This window comes from Haliaeetus albicilla, chromosome 20 (assembly GCF_947461875.1).
Source record: "Haliaeetus albicilla chromosome 20, bHalAlb1.1, whole genome shotgun sequence".
NCBI classification, from domain to species: Eukaryota; Metazoa; Chordata; class Aves; order Accipitriformes; family Accipitridae; genus Haliaeetus; species Haliaeetus albicilla.
Window position 1 is genome coordinate 2828270 of NC_091502.1, and position 22456 is coordinate 2850725.

The 22456-nt window shown below is 41.7% G+C and overlaps 1 long non-coding RNA gene across 1 annotated transcript; it reads right to left on the reverse strand.

Annotated features, from left to right (window-relative positions):
- Window positions 1-3425: 3425 nt before the first annotated feature.
- On the reverse strand, window positions 3426-18347 carry LOC138690106 (uncharacterized). Its single transcript, XR_011328907.1, has 3 exons — window positions 18151-18347; window positions 8052-8203; window positions 3426-4062 (listed from the first exon to the last, which is right to left on the reverse strand). It is a non-coding gene; the product is annotated as an uncharacterized lncRNA (long non-coding RNA).
- Between the last annotated feature and the right edge of the window lie 4109 nt (window positions 18348-22456).

A 22456-nucleotide genomic window follows, 5' to 3' on the forward strand; every position in this document is an offset into this window, starting at 1 on the left:
TATCTAATGATGGTTTAAAAGCTACGGTCTAGAAATACCAGTTGGAAAAATCTGCTAGAAAAATATGCGTTGCTGCCCTGATGACATGATTTCCTTTACAATGAGAACTGAATTTTAAGAATTAAGATTCAACCCTCTCATGTTAACGAAATTCTTTCTACAATTTATTTTAAATAGTCTCCCCCCCCCCCCCCCATTTCTTCCTATATTGCTCTGTACTCTCCTAGGGGCTGTTTTGGGCTCCCCCCACCAGCAGCTCCGGGCTCTGCCCTGTAAGAGGGCAGCAGCCCACGAGGTGGCAGAGCTCGCCTTGGAGAGCAGCGTTTGGTGACAAAACCCTTTTTTTGCTAGCAAAGCTCCCCCCCCCCCCTTTCTTCCGTTTACTCATTAATTGCAAGTGTAGCTTCCTTTTTGCATGTAAATCGTAATTTCCTTAGACTAATAAAGGGAAAATATTCAGCCAAATGTAGACATGGAGATCAGTTTGTATATTGCTCGTGATTCAAAGGCTTTTCTTTCAACAAAATAGGAATTTTTGTCGAACTTTGTTTACTTCAACAGAGTTTCAAACTAGTTGAACAAGTTGTAATTTGTTTAACTCCATTATAATTTAACTCAATTTCAGTGTTTGTCTGAAAACTTTAAAATGGCAAAACCAAATGGAAAATTTGTTCAACCCTTTAGCTTTTAGAACCGTAAATAATAAAAAAAAGGGTTGCTTTGAAAACCATTTTCCAACAAGAAATGTCTGTCACTGTTTAGAAATTATTAAATTTTGATCTGCTCATTGTAGAAAAGTGACGTGAGCCTGCTTAATATAACTTGACCAGTAAAACATTCCACAGTGTGACTCCTTTTGATTTTGTTCCTTTTCTTTTTTCAACTTCCAGGCATTAAGGGAGAGCAGATATAATTAACATAATTCTAAATTAGAGTCAGCGATGTTATTGTAGGAGTTAGTAGGAGTGCAATATTCATACAAAGTGTGCCAATCCCTGTAAGAAAGCTGAACAGGAGAGTTATTTAAAGAGATTAAATGATGCAGAATAAAGCTTCCAAAAGCTGTAATTGAAAGTGACAGAAACATTAGCTTTGAAACAAGTAACATTTAATCACACAGATTATACAGAAACATAATTTTTGTATGTTGTTTTCTTCAATAGAATTTAATTTTAATCTGTTGAGACAGCTCATCATTTTCAGCTGCCTACTGCCAGAAGCCTGTCAGAATATGTAAATGTACAGCTACTGTGAGGAGTGGGACCTGTTCTCTCAGACACTGGCTTCAACTTCTCTATGCCTAAAATTTCAGTTGCTCCTACCTGCACCTGTGGGTTGCAGGTGTAACCATTTGCACCGCTTCTTGCTTTTGTGTGGACCATTTGAATGGTTGAACTTCTGAGTCTGGACAAGCAGTGTGGCCCCAGTGAAAGCGTAGTATTTGTGCAGTCATAATTAGAAAATTATTAAAGGGCAAAGGCATGAAGGAAAAAAGCATTAAAAAACTTTTACATGAACAGAGTCCAGAATAAGGGTTCAAACCTTCCTGTAAATAACATTTGATTTTATTCTCTTGCAAGTATACAGGAAATCCAAATGGGCTACATAGTTTTAAAATCACAGTAGCTGAAGGCAGAAAAGAATTTTTAAGTGGATTGATTAGTCAGGACACAGAGAGAGTAAATCTCAATATAGTAGCAGAACAATAACAGCTCATCTGGTGTTGCAGAACATGTACATTTACCAATGTCCCTGCCTTGACTGATATGAAACTGAGATCTGTATTTGCAGAACGTGTGAGCAGGAGCAAATGTGACCTTCAGGAAGGCCGATATAAAGTGCCTTTGCCTCCTGGGGACTCGGAAGGGCAACCAGCAGGAGAAACTCACATTGACACTAACGTGCTGTTTATAGCAGCCAAGAAGTACATGTGAAAGCATGTCAAAAACTCCAAGCATTTTGGATGGTTACCATCAAATATTTTGAGTTTATTTGCTCTTGTTATAAAACTTGTTTTAAAGTGAAGCCAGCTATCTAAAAAAGGGTTTGACCTACAAGGTTATAGGGAGGTTTATTTTCTTTTTCTCTGCCAATGTCTTTCTCTGCTAATATGGAAGTTTAAAATAATAGGTTTCACCTGTGTTTCACTCTCAGCTCCTCAGTAATAACTAAATTAACTCAGTCGGAGTTATTTAGAGATGCCTTTTGTTTTGGGAAAGGTCATATCAATATGTCAGCACAGCCAAATTTTCAGCAAACAAGTATTTTGTATACAGAGCAGTTCATTTTGGCTTATGGTAAGAATATTAAAACAGAAGCAAGTTCAGTATGAAATGCAATCAGGGACAGATCCCGACCTCCTGAATTTGGAAGAGGTCAGTGTGTCACTGGTAAGTCTCAAGCAGCAATCCTGGCTGTCCTCTAGTCTTCAGCCCTTAGGGCACCATTTCTGTCCTGTGATTAGCTTATAGCTGACCAAGGAACGATGTGGACCTATTCAAAACCCTAACAGAGTTGACACCACCCCCTTATCTTTGACAGGGTGCACCTGAGCATGGGATCAGGAGATAGGAGCCCTAGTTTTGGACTCACTGTGCCTGAAAAGGTTTGGCGCTGCTGCTCCCGTCATGGATGAGATCGCCTTAACAGGTAAGCTAAGGGGGCATGGGAGAAAAGACACTTCCACCTTCACTGTTACAGCCAGGATACTGTGCATCAGAAATGTAAGACCCAGAGGCCCAACACAACATAGACTGCAGGTTGTAGGGGAAAATCTTGGGATCTTGCTTCCTTCACTGCTCATACATTTCCCATTGACCGCCCTTCAGATGAGAAAATCAGTGCATGCTGCAAGGCTGGGACCGCAGCAATCTCCCCTCCTGCCCCACAGGTCAGGCTGTGGTTTGCTCTGCGGTTTGCTCTGCTGCCATGGCGCAGGTCTGGCATTGCTGGCTGTGCACCAGTGGGGGTAAAGTTTTGGTAAAGAAACCAAAAGTTCAGAATAAACAATTAATTTGTCTGTATCCAAAGCAGATTACATTCTCTTCAAGGTAGGGACTGTCTCACCACATTTGTTTGCAAACGTTTGAGCCGTTCACCCTTTGTCAGTAATAAGCAATAACGTAGCGAGGAAGGAAATGGACTTCAGAAAAGACCACCAGCCTAAAAAGAGCAGCCAGAGGGATTAAGCCTGCATACGTAGTTTTAATGGTGATACTGTCACTAAGAGAGACACAAGCTCTTGCCAAAGAAGAGTTATTATAATACTCTGTTTATTACAGTGTCAGTGCAGGACATGTAGTCATCCTAGTACGGAGTAACACTTGCTATATTCTGCCCAGAATAAGTAATGAATATCATGTGAGTAACGAATATATCAGATCTTTCCAAAACTGTGTCTGGGCAGGCAAAGGGGTCGGCTGCCTCACTCAGCAGGACACTCTAGCTACTCTGTGCTACTTTGATGGCACAGAGCTACTAGGAGGTTTTCTTGGCTGGCTGCATAGGGATGCTGCTTGGGTAAGGACGAAGCCACTGATGGACAAAAAGCCCAGCATGACTTGGGAGTGATTCAAGGTGCCACAGAGGTCCCAGCACAATCTTGATTATCTCCAAGTCAAGAATCTTCAGGGGTTTTGGAAAGCTACTGTTACCCCTTGTACCTCACATTTTTTCTTGAGGATCGTTGGCTGTAGCTGTGATCAAAAGGTCATAATTTCTGATTTCTTCACAGCTGTTGATGACACCAGTAAAGGGATTTGGCCAGATTACATAATATTCCTCTCACTATAATAAAGGAGCAAAATTATTCCGAAGTGGTATGCTATGCTTCCCTTGTTGATGTGGCCCAGGTGGTGGCTGTGGTTTTCCCTGGACATGACTGGGTCATCAGACATCTGAAGCCACAGTGCATAAGATGGAGGACAGGAGTTTAATGTCTAGTAGGCTGATGGGCCTCAGGTCTGTGCCTTCCTCGTGTCTGCTGGTGGGACCACTATGAACAAATTTCTCTGAATGCCAGCTGATTGCCACTTCATTCGAGTGCTGAAGTGCTGTTGGTATCTGGAGGGATGCAGTGAAGGAAATCGGTTGGTTTCATACTGGTGCCTCTTACAAGGCCTTTTATAACTAAAGCACGTGATTTTGGTGTTACAAAGACCTGGACAGCTCTTGCAAAGAGAGCTGGTAACTCTGGCCAGTGACATGCATCTTCCAAAGTTACCTTTAGGGAGTGATGTAAAGCCAAGAAGTATCTGCAGGTTTTGAGACATGGAAGTGAATTTGGGGGATAAAGGAAATTGGTGGAATTTTATTTATCTGTCCATGTGGAGTCAACAACCGTTATGTCCAACTTTGGATAAACATCTACAAAAGCTTCTGAACAACAAACTAGACAAGTGGGAGCTTTTATAAAAAATAGAGTGTATTTCTATAAAAAGTCTTATTTATCTGAGGTGATAAAAGAAAAGCTGAGTAGAAAAGCTTAATACTCTACTAGATCAGTTTTATAGCAGAGTAGCTACCTATAAATTCAGTGGAATTTCACCAGCATTAAACTAGAAAAACACAATGGAAAAAAATGTTATTCTGAATTCAAAGAGAAAATAAGATCAAGGGTTAGCTTGCTTGTTTTGGTAATAAAGTAAATACTGTAGGAACATGGAAGGCTATTAAATGATTAGGTTAGAAAAATCAGCAAGGCTATTTATACAGAAATATCATTGATGATAAACTCACTCAGTAAATTTGTCAAAGGCTAAGAGAGTGATAGTTTCTACTATTAGTTCTTCATGTTAACAAGCACTGTGGTATAGAATCTGTTATAAATGTTATCCGTACAATAAGGGAAGAACAAATACTTGGTTGTGAAAGGACTCCTCTGTTTTTGTGAAGTGGCATACTTCTACTGCCTTGTGTCTGGCTTTTAGTTTTTAATCTTTTTTGTTTCCTGTTTTAAAATATTGACAAACCTTCCTTTCCACATAAACATCTAAACTTCCATAGCAAAAAATACCCTAGACAAAAAATAAGCTTTCCTTTTTTTCTGTAAAAACAGTTTGTAAACTCTCTCAAAAGCTGCCAATCTAGCAACTTCCCCAGATGTCTTGTTATATCTTAGTAATTAAATTGTAGTCTCTGAGCTGTCTTCTTCATAACTAAGTTTACAGGAAATGCATCTTCATCCTTGTCTAGCACAAAATAAAAATATTCTGCTGGGAATACAGTTGTATTTATTGATGCTTCAGAATTTGTAATTCCTTTCAAAAGAAAGTTAGTTAGCTTTTTTGAGCTTTCATGAACTATTGAAGGCAGAAAACAGTAATAATTTGAAATACTTCTAGGGAGTTTTGTGACTATGTAAGATTTGGTACAGGATCTGCAGCGGAAATGCGTTCTCCTTGGTACCCACATATTCTTTGCAATACCCATTTACAAATGATGGCATTCCTACATTCTTTAATTTTATAAAATGTGTCTGATTATGAGATCTCAAAAACTATATGCTGTGTTTAAAGGAATGTGTATATCACAATTGCTAATGTGAAGTATAAAGATCTTCCTCACAAAATACATGCAATCCCACATCAAAAAGCCAGAGCAGTAGAGAAGATAATCACCAGAACTGATCTCTTGGGTGAGTAAGAGAACTAATCCCCGCGATCTGCTGGAAGATGATGCTTCCAGCCTCTTCGGGTCCCTATTTAGGGACTGTTAGTGGAAGCTTCCCAGATGACCTTGGATGTCAGAGCAGCAGGTAGCGCAAGGCACCCTACAGCTTGTCTGTTCTTGGTGACTACTTACAGGAGCCTTGAGCCGCACATGGCTTTTTGCTTCCCAGCAGACACCCCTTACCCAAGCACAGTCTCCAGGCAGGCAGGGCAATTTTCTAGCAAGCCCATGCCATCTGGAGTGCACAGCAAGCCCAGCACCGTACTTCTGTGTCCCTGCAGCCGTACTTGCCTGGGGACTCAGTGCCAAGGCTTTGTCCACAGCGGAGATCCCAAAGCACCCTCAGTGCCTGGCACAGCAGCGAAAGAGGCAGTGTAGCCCACAGGCCATCCACAGGCCACCACCGCTCTCCTCTGCGACTAAGGCAGCCGGTGCTTTGGCTGGCTTTTGGGACCCACCACCCAAACTTCGCAAGGCTGTCCAAGAAACCAGTCTCATGGAATGGGAACTGCTCATATCATCTCAGTCGGGCTGAATTTACCTGAAGGTCTCAGGGCTTGTTTTCCAGGAGCTTGACACGTAGTTCACGTTGGGTGTGGGGGCCAAGTTAAAACTTCCCATACTCTGAACTAGTATCCCAGCCAACTGAGTGTGGCAAGAGGGAAGGGGAAAGCAGTCTCCCTCTCCTGATGACATGATTTCACATGGAAACATTACTGAGAACCCAGGGCAGCAGATTTCCAGAAGGACGTCCAGCCCACTGGGCTAGAGATGCATCCCGACGCTTGCCCTCGTGTTTCCGTGTCTATTTAGATATGTCATACAAAGCAATCAAGTACCACAAGAAAGGCTAAAGCAGTTCCCACCTAAGGATAATCTAGAGGCTTGTAATTAAGTTAGACTACTCACAGATTAAAAACTTAATTAAAAAAATTAAAAACTCTTGGACAACTTGTTTATTCGAGTGAGTTTGTACTGGAATTTCCCAACAGAATTTTCTCCCTTCTGGAGGACATCATGGTTTCCTATGGGTATGCACCAATCTTTCCTGCTGGAGATGCTCAGTTTTTGCATTAAGTACCTAAGTAGTCAAATTAAATGGAAATCAAGAGCCCCAGTGCTTTTTTACCAAATGTATAATGGCTTCCTACCCAAATAAAAACATGTTTCTGTGGCAGTGACCTCCTGAGTCATTCGGCTGAATGCTCTTAGTTTATGCAGCTGTGTCCATCACAAAATGCCTCTTAATCATGCAAAGAAGTTCAGTGTCTGCTTTGCATTAAAAAACTACATCCATAGCAGATATTGTGCTGTAAATTCAGTGCATTGCTCTTTTCTAAGGCAGTGATTACAGCAATTTTTCCAGTTTTGCTAGTGAAATCAGGAGGTCAGAATTTGTATCAGTATTGACTGATACTTGTTTTCATCCAACTGTATGTTTTTCAATATACGCGTTGCTCATATTTAAAGATACATGTTTTTGCAGCATCACTGAGAATCGAACATGGATTACAGCACAATTTACAACATGATGCCCATTTACTGCTTTTTTGCTGTTGCTGAATACCATTTTAAATTATTATGGGATTATTCAGAATATCGCAGCTTTTCAAATTTGATTTTCTCTTAAAACACTGCAGTAGTTTTGTTCCATTCTTGTTTTCCACTCGATAATTCAAAGACTTGGAATGAATGTTTTAAATATGAGTCATGTGCATTATGAACTATTCAGTGTATTAGGAACACAGATGTTTACTGCCATAAATTATTGACATCATTTTGGGATGAACTTTGTTATAACCTTGAAATGAGCAAGCTGATGGAGAATATGAATCGATGTAAGGTTTTTTCTGTAACTCTGGAATATCCTTCTCTAAGAAAAGCTGCAGAAGTATTTTAAAAGCAAAACTTTAAGCTCAAAATTATCTGAAGAATAAACCAGAAAATGTTTCCCATCTATGATAAGAACTAAAGCGGGTTCATCTGTATTTCAAAAACCAAAGTTCCAAATAGTTTCTTGTTTAAGTGTGTTTATCAGAAAAGAAAGATGGTCTGAATAGGCTATTGTTAGTAACAAGCTTTGCTTCATCAAGTCAATAAATAGTTGAGTTGTTATATCATGTAGTTTCAGTTCATGAATTGTGCATCTGTTCAAGCCTTGACAGACTGAGAGTGCCTGTTTAGATACTGCAAACATTTTTTAGTTCTCAATTTCACTTTTCAAAAGAGAAATGAAATGCAACATCAGTTGCCGAAGGAGAGAAATCGATGTGAGACATAGGATAACTAGGAATATTTAGCAGTCTAGTTTGTCTCAAAACTGTGAGTGGCAACAAACACTGCAAGCAAAACTTCCCAAACTCATCGAAGCTAACTCTTACTAGTATATTAGTTTGAACGGTACAACCAAGCAGATTTCAGGAGATTATCAGCACCTTTGATCTCTCAATCCATGTATGCAAACCCCTTTGATGTTGGGTGGAAATCCAGCATGAATCAAAGACAGTCTATTTTCTAAACAACGGAGGCTGATCTGGAAAAGGTCAGGCAGAGAAAATCGTTACATACATAAGCCAGTATCATACTGAAAAAATCACATTTTCCTCTAACTGGCTGAATGAACTTTTCTGAGGCTATTTTCTCTGTTTTGTTATGCTTTAATGAAAGTGAAATATAATGCACAAAGAATTGTGGGTGTAGCATTTACTTCCTGGCTTTGACATTTCTGACGGGTTATTACTGCTAAATATTTGTGAGCGTTAGTGGCCTTAAGAGTTCTAGAAACTGCCACTGTGAGGTAGATACACACAGAGTTACAATTAGCGTAGCATTTAAAGTACTGGTGGAAGCTATTTTAGCTGCAACTTTAATTTTGACCTCTGTCCCTAGACTTGTTAAAGTCACCTCTCAGGAGGATGGGGCGGTGCGTGATTGCCTGGGCAGCAGCAGTACCACTGAGGGGATCGGTTGGGACTGTGGGCTTTGAGAGAGTGTGGAGGAGGCTGCTGCTGGACATCTGCCACTGGGATGCTTCTGAGTTTCTGTATGCAGGCCCATAGCGGGGAAATATCCCAAAACAAACAGTGGAAAAAATGTGAAGAGGGAACAGCACCACTGTAGTAGATACCTAAAGAAATCATGACCTTTGTTTTACTGTGTCTCTTCTCCTGCCCTCAACAGATGAACTTTTTCCATAGGTTATGTTTTGGGGCACAATCCTTTTCACGTGTTTTCATGTAAAGAAAACATTTGGCCAACTGACGTGAACATATTTATTCACAACATTAAAAACTTGTTTAAATTGTCTGTTATGGATATGCTATTTTTAATCACGTTTCTGGGTATGTTCTCCTAGTAGCTGTTATCTTAATTCTGATAGGGAAAAAACCTCCAGCCCTAAGGTGGTCAAATGACAGATGCAAACTGCCCTTTTTTTCCCTCCTTTGGCTGCTTATAATACATACTGTGGGTCTGCAGGGTGGCAAGTCCACTTGGTCCTTCCCAGCCACAGTGGTGAGATACTGACATATAGAGGTATGCCACAAGGATTGGCTCTCACTATAGCCCCAGTTCCTGTATTGCTGGTTGCAGTGTTGATCTATAATTAGAATATTTCTCATTTACAGAGAATATTGCCATGCGGTCTAGTGTCTAAAAACATCCTAGCAATGATTTCACACTGATAAGGACATTTTCACTATAGTAGCAGGAATACTTGGTAAGATTGCTATAATGTAGGGTGCTTTATTTAGGGTCTTTTATTCTTAAAAGGGGTGTCCTTCAAAAGTTGCTCTTGTTTTAAAAAATAAGAACTCAAAGCTTCAGATTATTCCTTTGATCACAAAATTTCATGCATATTGAGGCTTTATAAGACGTCCAAAACTCTCTCAGAGAACTAATGGCAATACTAGGACAGTCTTTTCTTCATTTAGCATTTCTGGAAAAGTGGCTGCCAGAATCTGGGTTTACAATTACATGTGTTAGGATGAAAAAGAAAAGTCATAAAGGCCCAGATGCACAGGGACCCACGTCCGATGACATCCAACCTGGCTTTCCAGTGCCCAGCTCAGAGGCAGAAATTTGCAGTCCTGAGTTGCTCACCTATATATCCTGTGCAGCTGAGGGAAAGGGTCAGGCACCAGGCGTGGGATTTACAACAGCTAGGGTGCCAAGCAGAGGGATGCAGAGAAAATGCTGAAACAAGGGATGTGTCTGAAGTTCCCTCTCTCTGTGCCTGGGAGTCAGGCACTGATGAGAGAGGCATTTACAGCTCTCAAGTCCCTCTTAGCCGCTTCAGTTGCTGCTTGTGTATGAATAACTTGTTTACTCTGTTAAAAGAAGATGCCTAGCAGTAGTGGTACTGTTTCTCACCTTTTATGAGTGATGGGCATCACCCCACAGGGGTGTTCATTCAAATGATTTTGGAGTAACAGTAGGCGCATGAACTCTCTGTGCTGAGCTCAGTGGTGTTGGTACAGGCTAGGCATTGTGTAACAATCCCTGATCTACAAAGGATTTTAGGTATCGGAACAACTAGTTTGAGAATGCCTAAACACACTGTGAAACAAAATATCTGCTGAGGCACTCATCTCATCCAAGATAAGAAGGCCTCTGGGAATATGCGTTAGAAGTACTTTAGGTGCCTAAATAACTTTGCTGATGACAGCTAAGGTGCCTTTCAGGTATGCATGCCACAGGCAGAATTTTTGTGACTCACTCACTTGAATGCAAGCATCCAGATTCTGCTTGAGCTATGCCATTGGCACCTAAAGGCTTTTGGAATCTTTTCCTAAATTATTTGAATTATAAAAATGTCTTGTTTCAAACATATGGCAAGGATTCAAAGAGTTTCTCATTTTGCTATGTAAATGAGTGGAAGGTGATGTTTTAAAATTTTTGATATTGCTTCATATTCCTAACATAATTACCAGAACAGGATTTAAATTCATCCAGCACTTCCAAAGCTTGCATTGATTTGACCACAGTCAAACATTAAATTTTAGGTCAGTATCTCAGGACTTCTTAAGTTTCTTTGCCAACCTCTTTCTTTTGCAAACATGATTCTGAGGCTGTTTCAGATAGCATCTAGGCACTGTTTTGCATTTTATATATGACCTTTACACCTTATTTGCCAGACAAGCACCCTCAGCTTCTACAAACTATTTTAGAATTCCCCACGGCAATGGGAATTTAGCTATAACATGAAAGGCAGCTCTGAGTGAATGTGCTCCTTTATAAAAATTGGAAAGTAGCTTTCTTTTTCGACTCAAGTGAAGTTTTTTCACTATGACCTGGAACTGTAACTTGGGGCTTGCAGTTTTAATGGTCCTACTAAAGACAGAGGAAAAGACAAAGGCTGATCAGCTATGCAGAGCAAGACTGTGCTGTCTAACCAGTCTTATACTAGAAAACCCAGAAAAAATAAATCTGTTGCCCTAGCCTAAGATTTTACCTGGTTTACAGCAGTCCAACTTAATAAATCCTGTATGCTGTTGTGCTGTATGGGCATTTGGTTGGTGGTTGTAGCTATAGCCAGGTGATTTATTACTGCTACCACATCCTTTTGGATGAACGTATAACATTACTTGCACTGGAGGTTGTTCTGCTCCAGTCATGCACACCAGAAAATATTAGCTGTACTACATCTTCCCCCAGCTCAAATATCAGTGGTACATTGTTCCACATTTGTCTCCGTGGTCCTTCGTATTGCTAAGGCAGTAAGCAATGAAGAGGGAGCGCATCCAGGTTTGCATGATGCTGACTGTCCCAGGGACAGAGGACTCTCAGGGATGGACAGGAGCCCACCCACTCCTGCCACTCTCCTTCTCCAGCTGGCATGCTGTGATTCAGGTATCACAAGATGGTGCTCTTGTACTTATGGCAAATTATTCAGTAGCCAGCACTTGAGGTGCCTGAGGCTCTGAACCTTGTGCTACACATGACAAGTTGAACTAAACAGCACTGTTGGTAGTTGCATGCCTGCTGTACCAGAAGAGATGCCTGGTGAGATCAGCGTCTCCAGGGAAGGCTATCTTGTGCCTCCCTATGTAAGAAAAGATTAAATGCTGCATGCTCACAGGATCAGTATGTGTTGCGATACTGTCTGATCTCTCCTTGGTGCCTCATCGAAAGACATTCTCGTGAGCAGACGTCATAAAATCTGGGCTGAATGTTTCCTTCATATTTGTAATTCTCCAGTGGGAAGAGAAGTAGACCCAGAAGACCTGTTCTGTAGACTAAGGATCTAGCTATCTCTTTCAATTCTCTTTTAAAGCTGAGCTCACCACTCCTCTCCAAAATGAAATACTTTGGCATCATCTCATACTGGTGTGATACATCCAATTTAAAACAAAGTATTCATCTTTTTTACCCAATGGACTCTGTATTTTACTTTCTGCATTTCTCACTTATCCATTGTCTTTTCTCCAAGGCTTCTTGGCTGTAGGGAGGACACGTTAAAGAATTTGTGATATCTCAAAGGTCCTTTGTTATTGTACATGCAGATCTAATACTCCAGACTCCAGAAATCACACAAAGATGATATCTCAGAGAGTGAGAGAGGGATTGTACATGAACAGCAGTTCTGGGACTATGTTTAAAGATGATAAACATCTGCTTTTTCTACAAATCTAGCAGGTGGCTCTTATTATAATGAGGCTGTAGGAGGCTATTTCAGGAGACTGGAGGACACGGCAGTCTTGTGGTTAATAAGGGCAATTGGATTACTGAGTAGGCTACTGTGGTTGCTGCTCATTGTGTACGTAAGTGAGAACTAAACATCTCTTGCTCCACATTTCTCTCAGCATCCCCTTTTTGCACATCCATTTTACCACAAGTAGTAGGCCGTGTCTGATAGATGTTACTCTGTACATGAGATAGCACATTACTAAGAGCTCTGAATTGTACTGTAATAAGGTCAGTTGTCTACAGTTTTAAGCTACATACTGGAAAATAGAAACACATTGCTTGTTGTTTCTGGTTCTTTTTGAAAATTTTCTCTCCTCTTTGTGTTTAGCGAACATCTTAGTGCTCTGTACTTTCTAACAAATTCTGCATGCCCAACTCTTAGCTATTTCTTGACTATTTCAGTATCACTTCACTGAAGTGAGGCATACATTGGAATGATGCTGTTGTCACCACTGCATACGCCAGTAATTCATATGCATGCAAATCAAAATAGTACTAACTTGTACAAGTTTGGTACAAGGTCTTGTGTGGTAAAAAATGACTGCAGAAGCCATTGCTGACAACATTGCTTCAAAGAAATACAGAGAAAGTTTGAGCTTGCTGTGGCGTTCTGACAAATAAAAGGAAGTACATTAAGAACAAAGCAGCTTTTCTCTCTCACTCAATAGCATTGCTCATTCTTATGACTGCCCCAGTCTGGTTTTAACACCAGTGTGACAGCGTTCTCTGTCTTCTCTTGAAATGCTCTCTCTAGCTGAAGGAAAAAATTGCTTGTATTTTCTGTGATCTGTGAGGACACTGGAAAAAGCTGTGCACAATATGTTCCCTACTTGCTAGGAAAGACAATGATTTTAATCAATGTAAATGATGATGCCATTTCTATTTTACCATCTATTGGATTCCATAAATGCCACTATATTGACAAAAGCAGCCTGCAGTAATAGTATTGAAAATACAGCTGAAACAAAATTTGAGTGTGTATTGGTAATGAAGTTCTTCAATATGATTGTAAAGTTCAAATAATGTATCATGAATTTCAATGCATCCTGCCACACACTTTTGCATTCCAGGTTAAGGTTATAATTCATAAAAAAAAAAAAAAGACTACAGCATTCAAGCATGTACACGTGTACAAGTAGTACACTCAAATGACTTTGTCCCTGAATGTGTAGTGTCAATGAGATCCACCTTAGGGTCCCTCATTAGCTTCTCTATGTATTTTCTTTTATTCCTCTTCTTGAATGCCAGTCCTTCAAATTCAGCAAGGACCCCTACAATCAAGCCTTTCTGTCCCATTTCCACATCACAGGTCAGACCTTCAGCCACCCTCACGAAAGACCTGAATCTCCATATTATGTTCTAATCATTAATGTTCAGATTCCTGCATGGGTTTCACTGAGGATGTGATCTGAAGATAATGACATTGCACAGTTATAAAGGTATAAAAGTCTCTGTAGATGCTTTTAGAGTCCCTCTTCTACAATGTTGTATCGACTGAAAGCTAAAACATGGTGTTCACTCTTCTGGGGAATAGATATCTTCTGGTTAAATTTTGAGGGTTTTGATTATCATCACAGTTTTGGATTTTGTTGGCAGTTTGACATAAGCATTGAATTTCAGAGGATTTTAAACTGTTCAAATTATTAGCCAGCTTACATACCTTTTTAAACTTTTATCGTCTACTCGCTCATGAGATAATGAAAATCTAGATGGTAGATGAAAACCTGGACATGAGCCGGCAATGTGCACTCGCAGCCCAGAAAGCCAGAAGTATGCTGAGCTGCATCAAAAGCAGCATGGCCAGCAGGTCGAGGGAGGGGATTCTGCCCCTCTGCTCCGCTCTGGTGAGACCCCACCTGCAGTTCTGTGTCCAGCTCTGGGGTCCTCAGCACAGGAAAGACATGGACCCATTGGAGCAGGTCCAGAGGAGGGACACAAAAATGAGCAGAGGGATGGAAAAACTCTCCTATGAAGACAGGCTGAGAGAGTTGGGGTTGTCCAGCCTGGAGAAGAGAAGGCTCCACAGAGACCTTATTGCAGCCTTTCAATACTTAAATGGGGCTTACAAGAAATATGGGGACAAACTTTTTAGTAGGGCCTGTAGCAATAGGACAAGGGATAATGGTTTTAAACTAAAGGAGGATAAATTCGGACTAGATATAAAGAAGACATTTTTTACGATGAGGGTCTGAAACACTGGCACAGGTTGCCCAGAGAGGTGGTCGATGTCCCATCCCTGGAAACATTCAAGGTCAGGCTGGACGGGGCTCTGAGCAACCTGATCTAGTTGAAGATGTCCCTGCTCATTGCAGGAGGGGTTGGACTAAGTGACCTTTAAAGGTCCCTTCCAACCCAAACTATTCTGATTCTATGATTCTATGATAAAACGGCTCAGTTTTGCAGCTTTTACAGAGATACTAAACCTCCATAATTCATAGTTGATGTCTGTTGTTAGCAGTACAGATTCAATACTGAAAATTGCCTCTGAAATGACTAAGACAAAACTTCACAATATGTGAACTGGAGGTGAAGTTAAAAGCTAATACTAAACTCTGCATGTGTTTATGTAGCACAGTGCTGGAACCAGAGGAGAGTTAAGCTAACAAAGGCATCAGCAACAAAATAGTCATATTAGTGCCCTTCCCTCTTGCACAGTCCCTGGGACTAGCATAGTTTTCTTCTAAACAGAGTCATTTAGCTTTTGGGGAACATTGTGTTAACACAGTTATATTGCCTTTAGTGCCTGAACTGTCTTACTCAGAAAAACTGTGCATGGCACTATGGTACAGACTCTCCAGCCTTAAGCTGCTATCATTGTGTCCAGTTATCATCTCTCTTTTTGGACAAGGGGAATGTGGTGGATTTGCTGTAGCTTGACTTTAGTGAGGCTTTTGACACCCATGATATTCTCACCCAGAAGCTGAGGATATGTAGGGGCTGGAAGAGCAGACTGGGCTGCACCACTGGGCTCATCAAGAGTAATCAGTGGTGACTTAATGCTCGGCTGCAGTCTGGTAACACACAGACTATCTTAGGGGTTGGCATGGGACCCATTTTGTTCAACATGGTCATAACTACCTCAGTGATAACATTCGAGTGCACCCTTAGCAAATCTGCAAACTAGAGGGAATTGCTGATGTTGACTGGTGTGCTTCAGTTCAGCATGATCTTGAGAAACTTGAAGACAGAGCCAACAGAAATGCTGTGAACCCTCCACTTCTCCTTCAGCAAGGAGAAGGGCAAAGTCCTGCATGTGTGGCAGAATAACCCCTGCACCAGTATGGGCTGGAAACAACTGGCTGAGTAGCAGGCTGGCCCCAGTGAAAAGCCCCGAAGGATCCAGGTGCCAGGTTCAGTATGAGCCAACAGTGTGCTTTGATCACAGATGAGGCAGACTGCTTCCTCAGCTCCATTGCAAGGACCATGGCCAGCATGGCAAGGGGGGTTTCTATCCCCTCTGCTTGGCACTGGCCCATCTGGAATAGTGTTCGGTTTGGGGCCTAAAACACATTACCTGAAGGAGACACTGAGGCATCTGGGATGAAGAGGAGGCCTGGAGGTGATCAAATAGCAGCCAACAGCTACGCCAAGGGGTATTACAAAGACCACAGAATCAAATATTTCCTGGAAGTAAGAGATGCCCAGCTGTGGAAGAGGCAATGGCCACAGATTGTGTCTTGAGAGATTCAGGCTAGAATTTGGGAAACAGTTTGAGAGACTAATGAGAGTAGAGGTGGACTCTCCATCCTTGGAATGGGTCTTGAAAGCTCAACTGCAAAAAACATGGCTGACCTGACCAAGTGCTGGCAATAGTTCTGCTTTGAGCTGCAGGCTGAACCTCCAGAGGTCCCTTCCAACCAACATTTCTGTGAGTCTATGATATCTCCCTAAGAATCGTCTTCTGGCAAGAAAATGAAGACTATTATTCTTCCAGTAGTCATGGAGGGTGTTGGGACAGTATATTTTCCCCGTATATTGCAAGCACACACAAGCCTGAAATATGCCATTGCCAAGATGTGTCCACTTGGCAAAAAGCGAAGAGCATGCCACACTCTTGTGCCAAAAACAGAAAGCCATATGATCTTGGCAAGCATAGTACATGAACCTAGGGCTGGTATGCTTGTAAGGCATCCACTTTCCCTTCTTTTGTTTGGATCAAAGGCAGAGGTAGATCAGCTTTGCCCAGAACATGGTGACGACACGTGTTGCTCACAATATGCACTCTGGTGATGAGACTGAGACTGATCTGGCCCATTCAGTGTTTTTAAATACTCGTAGAACAAGATTTTAACTTTACAGCCAGATTTGAGAATTTCAAATTTTGTTTGATTCTGTGATAGGATTAGATGTCCAGCTCTAAGAACAAAGATATGTGGCTGGGGCCCTTGCTCTTTGGGGAGCACAGCAGCAGCAACCTGGGGCTCAGTGATTAAACTCCAGACTCAACTCAACTCTTGCTCTGTGAGTGAGGCTTGAAGGAAGCTGAGCACCAAGCTAAAAGTCTGTCCCCAGGAAGGTCTAGGTTGGCAGGGAGTTTGAAGGGTCAGAGCTGTTCTGTTGTGTGGAAACCTGTATGTGGAGGCATGACAGGGAACAGTGACTCATTTGCTCTAGGACAGAGAAAAATCAAGGAGGAGATGAATGGAAACAGAACTTCATAAATCCAATTGATTCAAGTTATTTTTTTAGAGACAATTACTTTCCAGATTGTTTCTGCTAGATACAGAAACTGGTGCTGTAAGAAGCAGGAACACTACATTAAATGGGATAGTGAATAACAGTAGATCATAGAATATAAAGAATAATAATATGAGCCCTCCAGAGGTGGTGGAGAACTGCTGCAGTATGGACCTCACAGATGTTGGGGCCCTGTTTTGGTAGACCCCGTGCAGTCACTTTATCTCACCTCTGCTTTCAGTATAACTATTGTGATTAGATGGGCAAGAAACAGGGTATCTTTCTTTTCTGTATCCTCCCCCACTTTCATTTCTAAAAGCTTTACCCTGTGCAAGAATTGTCCAAGAACAAAAGGGCTGTCCTTTTTGTTCATAGTTGCACAGTATGATCTCTTAGACCTTATATTCATTCTTACTGCTATAGCCACCAATCTCAAATAAGCTAGAATGTATATTGCTGCTTTTGTGGATCAGAAAAACACAACCATCAAGAGCAGTGCAGAAAAGAAACATCCAAGAATGTTGCTGCCTGGAGTTTTATATTTAAAGAAAGATCTTATCACCAGCAACAGAGCATCTGTCACTGTGGAGGGAAGTTGCTCCAGTTTTGTATTTCTTTGCAGGGTTCATTGCAGGTTTTCAATACTTCAGTATTTCTTTTTAAAACATCTGGTTTTGGAAAACAGTGCCAGTGCCTTGTGAAAGTCTTCAAACTTGATGGGGTTGGCATCTCAAGGGCATCATTTGTGTTTGGGGGATGTGGAAGGCTTTTAGATGTAAGTCTGTGAAATACCTTGTTCTGTGTCAATCTGATCTTCAGAAACAGGATAGTGCTATAGCCAGCTGACAGAGTGAGGATGGAGAAACGGGGGCATTTAGGAGGTAAAGTTTTCTGCTTGCCCTTAGAAGGCAACATTTGCTCTTTGAAGGTCACAGTTACCTCGGAGCAGGACAGACTTATGTTATTCTCTCTCTGGAGTTTGTAGCCCTTGTTCTAAAACTGTGCCCAGGGAAACCTCTGTGAAAGGTTTTCTAGCATTCATTTGAGAAAAGGAGATATACATCATTTGGTAGGATTTTATTTTTACGCTCTAAATATTGATTTATTGCTGCTTACCTCTTGCAGATCCACTCCCTTGAGCCTATACACTGTAATGCATCTTCACCTCCAGCTCCTCATGGGATATTTCAGTCACTTTCAGCCCCTCCATCACCTCCATAGTTCCTTCCCTCCCACTATGACTTCTGGAGTACAGCCAGTTTAAGTTCAGACTCTATAACTGACTGGAGGCAGCTTTGGTGAAAGGAGGTAGATAATAATTGGTTTATATCTGAAAAATGAAAACTGAAAAACCTATGGGTAGCAGAGAAAAAGTGTGTTATGACAAGTGCATTTCATTAGACTAATTAATACATCTTTTAGGCATTTAAACCCTTTCCCACTAAAATGTCCTTACCTTCTGTATCAGGACGATAAACCTCATAGTAGTTTGAGTTATCCAAATTTTATAGAAATTGAATTCCAACTGTGCAGTGGTTGCCAGTGAAGCTTCTTGTTCTTAAGTCTCCCATAATTTAACCTTGAGTGAGCTGCATCAGGGGACTTCTGTGTCCTCCTTGTGTTGGAGAAGATGTGACCTAATCAGTGTCCAGACTGAGGGATGGGATGATGGCATGAGCTAGCATTCCTGTGAGGTGACGTGCTGTTGTCACCAAGTTGAATCTTAAACTGAACTGCTGTGAAGCAAAGTATTTCGGGTTACTCCGGCAAACTCAGATGAAAACTTTTTTCATATTTTGGGCATGTCAGAACACTTCATTTCAATATAAATTAGTAAGAAATCTAATGTAGACATCTTCCCTAAAAATATTTTAAAAATCAGGTTGGTATTTCCTGCCATGAATAATAAAAATTTCAAGTCCCGTAGTTATGACTTGCAATGAAAACAAATGGTGAAATGTCAAAGTGTCCCACTGGATAAAAATGTTTTCTTTCTCAGCTGTGCTCTTTGGGAATTGGGTGGAATGACATGTTTCTATACTCATTTGTTATAATATCTGTACGCCCTGAGACTGCTGGAGTAATTTTAAAACAGACCTTTCTATCCAAAAGTAAAATTGGCATGTAGCCTTTTGATTCAGTTAACAGATGGTGTATGGTATTTTTGAGAACAGTTGTTAAATGCTTTATAGTGTGACTCACCAACTGATAGTTGCATATTAATGGAAAGTGGACGCTGCTATCACATTTACAAGTGCTGTATTGTTGAGGGGATCTGGTTGAGCTGATTTATATAAACAGTTGCCCTCAAAGTTCAGCCTCAAATATTTGGATCCTTTCTCAAAGTACTGTTTTTATGGAGCTGAAACCTGCTAGCCTTACTGAAAAAAAATGGAAATCCTTTAAACCAGACCTTAGCTTTTAGTTTCTGGTGGGGGGGAAATGGAGTTCAGCAGTTAATTATGTTTATTTTTTAGAATTAATTTCTGAGCTGGGTGATACTTCTAGTCACTAACTGAAATTATCTAGGGAAAAATAAAATGTATTTCTGACGCTGATATCAGTATATGTGATATATTAGCTGTTAATCAGACCAGCCACAAAGCATCCTTGCCTTTTCTTTGTACGAGTTATGAAGAATTTTAGATAGAAATTTGTTTTGCTCATTTTCACAGTCTTAAAGAAATCATTCCAAAGCAACATGATTGGATTGAATTCAATTCAGATATTATTTAAAAATCCTTGCTATGAGTTTTTTTGATGAAGCACTCTGTCTATCAGTTATTTCAAGAGCTGGAAAGACCACTGAAAGCACACCACACATTTCATGAAATTAAGAGGACCATAAAACAGGCCTAAACCACAAGACCATGAAAATTATTGCAAAGACAAATAGGTATCATTGTTAAAGCACTTATTTTGTTGCCTTTATCCTGCATTTGTTTAGGTTGCTTTTGTTTGCCTTTGAATGGTAAAACAGCCTTAATACAAACACTGCAGATGAAGTGACATCAGCGGCAGCACTACAGCTTACTGTAGTTCATGTGAATAAAAATAAGCCCTAATATAACTAGAATAAAATTACAGACCTCATTCTCTCCAGCTCCTGCGTTGCACAGACAGGCTGGGGCCCAAAGGGAATAGCCCCTGATAGAGAGAGTCATACAGAAGGTGCAGAGTTTAACTTCTTTCCCAGGATCTGGAAGGAGCCAAACACCACAAAGTACCCAAAATACACCAGACAGAGGGCAGCCCCGAATTGTCCTCTGATTCTTCATTGTCTATGCGGGAATTTCACTTATCTAAAGTTGCAGTCTGGATTTAGGGGCATCCAAGCAAAGGGGGCGGTTGGAAAACAGCAGTCTGGGACAATGTCAGAGCCTCCCAACAAACCCAGGAGAACTTTAACATTCCCCCGCTGCTCCCGTGAATAATCAAACCTTATTTAAACTGTCTGGGGATTATTTTTTTCTCCTTCAGTTCCCACTAAGCCTGAGTAAGTATAGTGAGATTCCAGTGGGATTTTTAGCAGAGTAAAGTACTATTTGTGCCACAGGCAACCACACGGCATCTGGTGGCAAAGGTTGGAGAGTTGTGTGTAGTATTCACAGAATGTTGCAACGTGGTTCTCTTTACGCAGATGCCTGTTTGCACTTTGGCCGCCAGGTAACATAGGGGAGATAAAGAGACAGAGAGGCTGCTGCAGGTACTGACCTTCTCGGGTGACCACTGACCCAGCAGCTGGCTCCTAAATCGCTGCCTGTGACTAGTATTTCAGGCAGGGCTGAAACTCTTTCCAGGCTCTGCGTTTCGGCTGCAGAGACCCCACCTTGCTGGCAGTGGTGCAGGTTGGATTCCCAGGTACCGCTGAAGGTCTCGTCCTGAGGCTGCAACCATACAACTGTTTGCACACACTTTTACCTGGCATGTCCAGATGGCTTTGTGCAAGTCATTGAATTTACCCAAGACAGTGAATTATATATTAGTGTGTTTGACAAAAGGAAAGGGATGCAAAACTTTGCAATGTCAGGGTTGCATTAAAACTCTAGTCTTCTAAACAAATGTGGCAAATAAAAGGAAACAAGTATGAATTTTAGAGTTGGTCAGCTCAAATACAAATTTGCCTTAACTCTCCTTAATATGCCTTTATTTTCATCCAGCTATTGCCCTTCTTTAAAGAAAAGAGAATTAAGCTTCCCTCTGCTGTCTGTTAAAAACAAACAAAATCTGCAAACTCTACAGAAAAGAGCAGCAAAAATAGAGGGGTTAGAGGAACTGATTAATGAGGAAAAAAAAATACATAGAGCTTGGTGAAGTGGTAGCTAACAGGCGATGTGATAAGTCTACAAATATTTGCAGGCTGTAAATACCGAAGACAGGAATTTAGTATGACACAGTCAGGCATAATCGGGACTAAAAGGAGAGGAAAAAAAAAATATGCTGGCAGTTGAGGAAAAAGACTTGCCAGTGAGATGCAATAGACCTGGGAATTAATAGATGGCACACATGTCCTGCGGGGAGCCGTGCCGTGTTGGTAAGTAAATAGGCTGAGAAAGATGACAGGACCGTTCATCTTGAGCTGCTGTGGTAAGGTGACTTGTTAAATCTCAGCCGTTAATGCATATATGCTTAGCTCTCAAGAGCTGGCTTGGCTGTGTGTTAACGCAGGCTGGCAGGCTGAGTTTCCCAGGCCCGATGCAAGTCTGGGCCAGCTGTGCCAGCCCCTCCGCAGCTGCAGCCGGTGCCGAGGCGCAGAAGGCTAAGGCTGGTGGGTATGAGGCTGGATGGGGCAGAACCGTCTCTTTTGGGGGTTTCATCTTGTGTAGGATCAAAAAAGGAAAAATGGAGCTAGACCCTTTTAAAAGCCTGCAGAAAGCCAGTGAGGCTGTTGGGGTAACAGAGCCAGCGGTCTGTGAGCAGGTCTCTGCCCCAGCCGTATAGGGGAGGTTTCTGCTCGGGTTCCTCTGCATCACCCCGGCAAGGTCTCAGACTCAGCAGAAATACCCATTTTACAAGGCTCAAGCGTTTTTTCCTCCGCCTCTCCCTCCAAAGTGCTGCTGGATGGTCCATCTCCTTCAGCAGCAAAAGGGGGGTGAAGGTTTGTCCCGCCGTGCTGTGGGGCACAGCCCCAGGGAGAGCCAGGGAGGCTGACCCAGCTCCAACGCCCTGCCCAGCCCTGGGTGCGGGATCAGGATGGGGATCAGGCAGGAAAAACCTCTGGCCAGCTTTGCCCCGGCCGCTCCCAGCACGGAAACCTCTGAACAAAATGTTCCCAGCTGCGAACTGGAAACAAATTCGCTCCTTGTTGCAGATCTGAAAAAGACCTTACACACCCCAAAGACGGTCCCTCTCGCTCCTCCCCGCACCGCCGGCGGCCGATGAAAGAAATTAACTTTCACTACAGGTCTCAGCTCTTACTAAC